The sequence below is a fragment of the Haliotis cracherodii genome, unplaced genomic scaffold (assembly GCF_022045235.1).
Source record: "Haliotis cracherodii isolate W230 unplaced genomic scaffold, xgHalCrac1.p SCAF_20, whole genome shotgun sequence".
Taxonomy (NCBI): Eukaryota; Metazoa; Mollusca; class Gastropoda; order Lepetellida; family Haliotidae; genus Haliotis; species Haliotis cracherodii.
This window is the reverse complement of record NW_027266276.1, coordinates 4,219,602-4,226,805: the sequence shown is the minus strand read 5'-3', so window position 1 is coordinate 4,226,805 and position 7,204 is coordinate 4,219,602.

Sequence of the window (7,204 nt, the reverse complement as noted above, 5' to 3'; positions counted from 1 at the left end):
ATGCATATTTTATATATGTTATATAAATAATCAACATATGGTTATCAACTGTTCAAGAATGGCACACAACATTGTCATTAACCCAGGTTCCATATGGCATACAAGGAACAGTAGATGTCAAAGGTGAAGGTCATCTGTTCTCATCTGTATGGCAACCATTACGAGTCCCAAACTGACTGGCATCGTCGTGTCATTGAACCAACCAGATCCTGAACTGTGGCCTTGGGAATGTTCCCTCAATGTTGCTGTTAGTCCTGCCTTGTGAGGTCGGGCATTGTCTTATTGGAAAATGACGTTTGCTTGTTGCATAATGTGAAGGACGTGCGGTCGAAGAATCTCATCCGTGTAACGTTGTGTCGTTAATTTCCACAGAACCTGATTCAGGTCTGTTCTACTACTGTAGGTGATGGCTGCCACATCATCACACTATCACCACCAAATCTGTCCACTTCCTGTCTCCAGTTTCTTGCATAACGTCCCCCGCGACGCCTGTAAACACGAGGCCTACTATCTTCACGGCGAACCGTAACAAGTGACTCATCATTTAACTAAACTTGTCTCCATCGCAGTTGTGGCCATACTCTGTGTCCTTAACACAACTGACGTGATAGCGGACGATACAGGTCCGTCAAAATGACTGGTCGTCTAGTGCGAATACCTTCACGGTTCCACACTGCCTGGGTTGCTATTGCCGTAGTTGTAGAAGTGGCCGCGGTGGTTCTTCCACGTAAGTGACGTAGCCGTATGAATCTGTCCCGTGCACTAGTAGTGGTCGACCGGATCTCGGAAAATCAGTTGTCCAGTATGTTTCACAGTCTTGTAATGATACTTGGGGCTACAAGGAAAAACCTGGCTGCAGATGAATATGATTCTCTTGTTTGCAGTAGGCCGATGGCGTTGTTGCGTTGGGCTTCCGCAAGTCGTGGCATGTTGTCGCTGTTTACTTGCAACAAGATTGTGCTGGCATGCATGTAAATGAAGACCCAACGTTTTGATGCACATTGCACGTGCGTGCGGTGTTGGTGAGTTTCGGCGCCAGGCTCTCACGTGGTAGTGTTTTTGCGATTTGTCCATCTTTTCACCACATTTCTGCAGTACCTCATTGTTTCCACACAAATCAATCCCAACCCATGAAGAAAAGACTAATTTATGTTTGGTATCAAATTGTTTGTATGTCGGTAACACTATGTCAGATATTTATGATATTAATACTTTTGCTTTTCTTTTATTGCAGAGTATACATGTAGTTTGTTACGAGTTTATTGATCTGATCACTAGGTTCTAATAGTCCATAATGCACCCGTGTGTATATGTTATGTGTGTGTGTGTTTATGTGTGAGTGTGACTGTGACACGTGATCTGATTTCCATTGTAGTCATTCTCGTTGTTGTCTCTTTCAAGTAAACGTCTTTGTATTCGTACCCCTGTGTTGCACGTTGTGTGGGGCCTGTAGACATTACAAATTCACGATGCAGTGACAAAATCATATTTCTATTAAAGACATATGCATCGGAGTGGATTCGGGACATACACCTCCACTGCGATGTTGACATAACCAGCTTTAATTGAGTTCTGAACCGTTGAACGGTCAAAATTGAACAGATATGTGTTCGTTTTAACGATATTTGATTTTTCATCCTTTCGGGTGAAATGTTTGACTGACTGAACTCCTTGATTTTGAAGCTCTGAAACAATTTCAGCTTCTGACATATCCGACAATGAAGGTGTCCTGTCACGGACAATGCCACGGCAAGAGTTCTGGTGTGCAGAAACAACAACCTTCACATTAGCAAACTAGGTGTGGACAATCTTACGTAGGTGAAACATCCCTCCAAATCAACATCAGAATGAAAGAACAAAAAACCTCCACCATTAAGTCCGACAGCAAATCAGCCATCTCGGACCATATCAGCAACTGTCCCAACCACATCATCAACTGGGACAACGTCCAAATCCTCGCCAACAACCTCCATGATTTCACTAAAAGCAAACTAACAGAAGCAGTCCACATTTGCCGCCACAAGCCATCAATCAACAGAGATCAAGGCAATTTCATCCCACCCGCCTACTATGAACTCATCAAACAATAATCACTTATCATGTCCGTATTGGCTTCCACCTGTGTGTTCTCTGTCCATCGTGTTGTGACAGCATCATCCCTTTGTTGTCAACACCCACCAATGTTATCCACTCATGTATGCAATTGTTGTTACTGTTAATCCTCTACTGTAAATCCTCCACCTACTATATATATATCCACCTACTATATTATATATGATGGATGGAGCCATCTGGATCCGCACTAAAAGCAAAATTTACTCCAAAAATCTCTTAATAAAGTAAAACAATGGGCTGACAAATGGAGCTTCTCCCTTAACTCAGAAAAAACAACAGGAATAGTATTCAAACATAAAAACATGAAACCCGCCTCCCCAATCCTCCAGCTAAACAATCAAACAATCAAATTTAAAAAACAAACCAAATTCTTAGGGCTTATTTTCGATGAACATCTCACCTGGGATGCTCACATCCAAAACCTAACAGCTAAATGCAGTAAAGACCTAAACACCCTAAGATGCCTAACTCTAACTCTAACTGAGGAGCCTCCAAAGCTGCGCCATATACAACACCCTAAACAACTCTCTATCTAAAAAACTTGACTCAATACAATATCAGGCTCTCAAACTAATTACACGCACCCAACATGGCACCTCCTACACCTCACTTCAGGCCTTAACAGGAGAAATGCCACTAAATCTACGCAGGGAACAGCTAAGCTTAAATTTCTGGGCCGCGTCCTAATCAAACCCTCTCATCCAAAACGTAATAAACCAAAACATCAGCCCCAAAAACCAAGCTCTAGCTCGTAAACACCCCTTACTTACCCCAATATCCCAAAAAATAACAAACTACCTAAATGAACACCAAATTAAAAATCTTAAACAAAACTGCAAACAATCAAATATCCTCACCCCTAAACTTAAAATACCCAAAATACACACAACACTAGCTAGCCAAATAAATAAACAAACCGACCCAAACATAGCTAAAACTACCACACTAGCATACATACACGAAAATTGGCCAAATTGGTGTCACATTTACACGGACGGATCCTCAGATCCGACCTCCAAACACACAGGTTTGGGAGTCCATACCACACAACCAACTAAAACCACACAATCCTTCCGACTCCCAAACAACCAATCAATATTCACGACAGAACTAATGGGCATGGCCTCAGCCCTCCATAATCAAGAATAAAAAAACACAAAAAAATCCTAATACTTACCGACTCCCTAAGTGGACTGCAAGCCCTCCAAAACAAAAATACCCAAAACCGACCTAAATTAATAAATCAAATACTTAAAAGCTCCAACGACCTAACTAAGGCAGGCAAACAAATAACCTTCTTGAGGATACCCGCCCACGTAGGAATATACGGTAATGAAAACGCCGATAAAGCAGCTAAACTATCCCTCAAAATCCCAGAAATAAGCTTTAACTTACCCATCTCAAAAAATCAGAAATTAAAAGTGTAAACAAGCACAAAATCAAACAAAAAATGGCATAACCTATATCTAAACTCAAATAGCCAAATCAAAACTCCAAACAGGACACACCAACCTAAATAACCACCTAAAAAATTAAAAAAACGCACTACAGGTAACTGCCCACAGTGCAAACAACCAGAAACCCCAGAACACGCACTCATCCACTGCACACACTACCTAACACATCAAACCGCATTACAAACCACCCTCAATCTAAACAAGGCTCTCACTCTAGAAGCAATACTAAACCCACAAAATAAACAAGAAAACTTCAAGGCCTTAGGCGTATTCCTAACAAAAACGGAACTAATAAAACGCATCTAAAAACACAATAACCTACCAAATCAAAATCACATAAACAAACAAACATCCACCATACCCAGCTCCCTTAGTTCTCCTCCCCAACCCCATCGGCATCTATTCCAAATCTCAGAATTCCCAAATTCTATATAAGCAGCCCCTAAACCCCCCTCTTGAGTTGCACAGACCACTTCCGCCCCTTTCGGAAACACATTAAATGGCCTGGCCGGGCCCGTATGCGAAATACGCATCAGTCGGGAAGCGCACGTTAAATCTCCAAAGTAAGTAAGTAAGTATTATACATGTATATATTCATTTTTGCTTGACAAAGGTATAAGGATCTATACCGAAACGTCGCTTTTCACAGTATTAAAGAAGTTGTTATCCATAAAATTGTGTCTATCTTGTTTTAGCCTTTTAGGTTTAATCAAATTAAAAGTGGCGAAAGTGGTCGGGTGCGTCACGCTCATTGGGACCCTCGATCCATCGGTAGACATTGTATATGGATATAGCTCAATTATATACTGAACAGCATTGAAAACGCACCACCATGAAAATGGATGTATTTTTATCCGGGCGTAAGTCATATGAAAATATATAAGTGAATGAGTAATATACGACGTTCTGGACGAAGCATGAAGAAGAACAGCTCGTCTAAACTCATTCCTATTTTTTTTGTGAGCGAAATCGCCAAAACGCAACAAATTGGGTGCACATCATGGAAAAAGTGTTTTGTTTCACGTAAAGCATGCAGAATAGGGCTATAAAAGACAGACTTTTAAAAGCCACATCACTTGTTGCTGCAGACGTAAAGGGTACTGACACAAGAAATGCCAAGATTAACAGCAGAGCAACTTGAACGTGCCTTTGGCATGCTTCAAGATGGTACGTCAAGTAGAGTCGTTGCACAACGGTTTCAATGCCATCACTCAACAGTCCTCAGGCTACTGAGCAGATACCAGCAGACAAGCACCAACAGAGATCGGGTCAACGTCGTGCAACTATACCACGTTAGGATCGCATATTGTTCGTTGGCATCTTCGTGATCGGCTACCAGGACTGCAGCAACCGTACAAGGCCGACAGAATTGCTCAGTGCTGACACCGTACGTCGACGTCTCCGCTCAGCAGGGCTATGTGCTCGACGTCCATATGTTGGACCCATACTCACTGATCGACATCGAAATGAACGTCTGAGTTGGGCCAAAAGGCAACGTCATTGGAGATTGCGGCAGTGGCATGGTATGCTGTTCTCTGACGAGTCCCGTTTTCATTTATGGAATGCTGATGGTCGACTGCAAGTGTGGCGTCGACGTGGAGAACGTTACCACAATGACTGCGTTGTACAGACAGATCGATGGGGGGAGGGCTGGGGTGGGGGAGTGTCATGGCGTGGGGCGGCATTAGTCAAAACCATCGAACAGAGCTCCATGTTTGTCATGGAAGAGTTAATGCCCTTTACTACAGGAATAACATATTGGCAAATCACGTCATCCCATTCTTTCATCAGCACCAGGATATGCACACCTTCCAGCAAGATAGTGCAAGAGCGCACACAGCACGTGTTTCCACACAGTACCTAGCGAACAATAATGTGCCTCTGCTTCCATGGCCAGCCATGTCACCCGATTATCGCCAATTGAACATCTATGGGATTACCTGGGTCAACGCCTCTCACGTCGTCCGCAAGTACAGAACCTGAGAGAACTTGAAGATACACTACGTCAAGAGTGGAATGCCCTAGAACACTATTCGCAGACTTATTCGATCAATGAGAAGATGTTGCATGGCCTCTGTTGCTGTCAATGGCGGACATACCAGATACTGACTTTTCATTTTAACCCTATGTGTCTTCCATACACTGATGACGTAATTGTAATTACTGTGTGGTATTCCTGTTTCCTTTGTCGTCTTTCTTAATAATCCGTCTATGTCTGTTCTAATCAAAATCGGTCATTGCAAAAGTTGTTTTTGTAATATTTCAAGATTTATTGCTGGTGCGTTTTCAATGCCGTTCAGTATATAATGTCAGCAGTAACTCCATGCATAACTAATTTTGACGGTTAACAGACGGAGACTGGTAATGATATCCCCAAATGCTATATACACTGTATCAAGATCATTGTATCAAAATTCTTTGAAGTTATAATTATAGTGTAAGTGTTTTTGTTTTTTTTAACCACGTACATGTCCATGTGTATACATCAGCTTTGATCTAACCAGTGTCAAAGTGGCACAAGTATTTCTCAAACCATAAATAAGTAAATACCATAGATAAGTACATAAATGTATACATGTGGATTTGTACAAGACAAGTGACACGGTGCAAGTTGATCATAAATCAAATATTCATTTCAATATTATTATGGCAGAAATATGTAACAAACTGGTATTTATATGTATCTAGTCGGACCGAACAAAAGCCAAACACTTCTGACAGAGACTATGTTGAGAATGTAGAGGGAAAAGGACTTCATTTTGAGCACCGTGTTTTTTAACTAGTGTGATCTGAAAGGGGTATATGGGGTAGGTATAATATTAGTCAATAGACGTGACGTATTATTCGCAATTTTAGAAACCTCCCAGAAAACATCCTCTGTTGGTTCAACAAGAATGAGTAAAGGTTAAGTAGGGAGGCATAACACGTTAAATAATTAGTAGTCAAAACTCTGTCATTTCCTGCCGAGGTGTGAAACCGTCTCTTAAAAGAAAACACACAGTCAAGAAACTGGCTCGGTATGTTGTCGTAATTATCACTGTATCAAATTGTTGATTATACATATTGATTCAAACTCAATCAACTGAGCAAAATTATACGTTTGTGGACATTTGAGATGTGACTAGATATGCACGTTTGTTTTATTATTCTGCAATCCATTTATAGTATTACCCGCTGGCTTGGCTGCTTATGGCGGCGAAGTCTGAACAACGATCCACGCAACCGGGACAATATAACATGCAACCAACAAGACCAACCGTTCCTTACAGTCGCCTCTTGCGAACAACAGATATATAGGTTGATGGATAGCAACTCCGAATCCCAACGGGCCAAATGCATGTTACAGGCATGTACTTCATCTACATGTCTTGAAATACCGGGCTAGAAACCTGTTTTTTACATTGGCAATTCATATTATTCATACACATCATGTACATGTACCACAGCCTGTGGAGCAGTAATTGGTAACCCTTTCGTCAAAAACAGATATAATTTAAGTCCACATTCCCTCTTACCTGAACGGACGTTAGAACAATGTTTATTCTGCCAGCGGTTAACAGAATATAGGCCTTGCATGTGTGGCACTTGTTTGAATTTATGAGGTCCGTTTTCTCATAAATATTTGATTCAGG